The sequence below is a fragment of the Panthera tigris genome, chromosome C2 (genome assembly GCF_018350195.1).
Source record: "Panthera tigris isolate Pti1 chromosome C2, P.tigris_Pti1_mat1.1, whole genome shotgun sequence".
Classification (NCBI taxonomy): domain Eukaryota; kingdom Metazoa; phylum Chordata; class Mammalia; order Carnivora; family Felidae; genus Panthera; species Panthera tigris.
Window position 1 is genome coordinate 16,986,118 of NC_056668.1, and position 1,525 is coordinate 16,987,642.

Genomic DNA, 1,525 nt, shown 5'->3' on the forward strand with positions numbered 1-1,525 from the left:
TATTGCTTTTTTGGAATTTGTTTGAGATTGTCTCAAAAAACTTCATTGCAATGTGTTCGTGTGCAAGTTATCATTTAATAAGCTGCAATACTGGATACTTAGTGTGTGCTTATTAAAGCATATTTTGGAAAGCATTTCATTGATTATAATACTTGCCACTTTATTATCTTTAGTTTTTATATAATGCAATCATTTCAGAAGCAAAGTTATCATGCAAATGATTCTATTTGAAAAATATGTAATAGTCAAATAAGGCCTCTTGTATTAGATAGTAGAATCTGCTAGTTAATATACAAGGTGTGGGATTTTTTTTTAATTTGAAATATTATACTATTTAATGACATCTCTGTCTGTGTATTTCTCACATACTGTTGTATTTCAAGTAAATATAAGATAGAAAAACTAAATACCAATTTAACAAATAGTCTTATTAGAGTTGAATCATTCACTTTATTTTTTATTTATTTATTTTAAATGTTTTTTTAATGTTTATTTATTTTTGAGGGAGAATGTAAGAACATGAGCAGGAGAGGGGCAGAGAGAGAGGGAGACACAGAATCTGAAGCAGGCTCCAGGCTCTGAGCTGTCAGCACGGAGCCCCACGTGGGGCTCGAACCCACGAGCTGTGAGATCATGACCTGAGCCGAAGTCGGAGGCTCAACCGACTGAGCCACCATGCACCCCGAATTATTCACTTTAAAATATAATTTATTATAAATTGCCCTTGTGTCTTTAACAAGTAATCTATTTGCTGTAGTTTCCTTTAGGCAATTTCTTTTCAGGACTATCTGAGTTGCTTAACCCTTAGTACATTAGAAGATGCCATTAATATCTCCAGGAAGACAAGAGAATGAATCAGTCTCTGTTCTCTGGGAGTGTGAAATTATATAGATAGATGCTAGATAATATGAGAGTACATATACTCAAAGGATTTTTTTTCCTAGGTCATTTAAAAAAATGTGTTTTGTCCTCATTATGGCTTGGTTATACAAAGACATAATGTCTTTTTTTTTTTTTTTTTTTTTTTTAATATGGAATGCTTCGAGAATTTGGACGTCATCCTAGTACAGGGGTCTTGCTAACCTCCTCTGTATCATTTTACTTTTAGTATATGTGCTGCTGAAGGGAATACTTTTTTTTTTCTTTTCTTTTTTTTTAATCAAGGGGTTTTTTATATTCTTGTTAGTCATAAGTACTCTGGATTACTGTTAGGAGTTTCTTATTTCCCTGTACTTGTGGGAGAAGGTAGTGGAAATTCCTGTAATGCTGTGGGGGAATCCCCTCTCCTACGTCCTTTTGCCAGGGGAATACCGGGAAGAAACTTCTACTAGACTTTTAGGAGCACACCTTATTCCTAGGAATTCCTATCCGTTCCTTGTGGACTCTGTTATTAGCATCAGCATTAGAACACATGGAGTAATTAATGGGATAAATACCAAACTAAGGTGCAGTTACATTTCAGTTTCAGGGAGATATTGTAAGTCTCACACTATAGTAATATAAAACGCCGGAATTGAACCACAGG

General features: G+C 34.3%; 1 non-coding gene across 1 annotated transcript; it reads right to left on the minus strand.

Moving 5' to 3' along the window:
• Positions 1–1,025: 1,025 nt before the first annotated feature.
• LOC122230821 lies at positions 1,026–1,132 on the minus strand. Its single transcript, XR_006207905.1, has one exon. It is a non-coding gene; the product is annotated as a U6 spliceosomal RNA (small nuclear RNA).
• Positions 1,133–1,525: the final 393 nt, after the last annotated feature.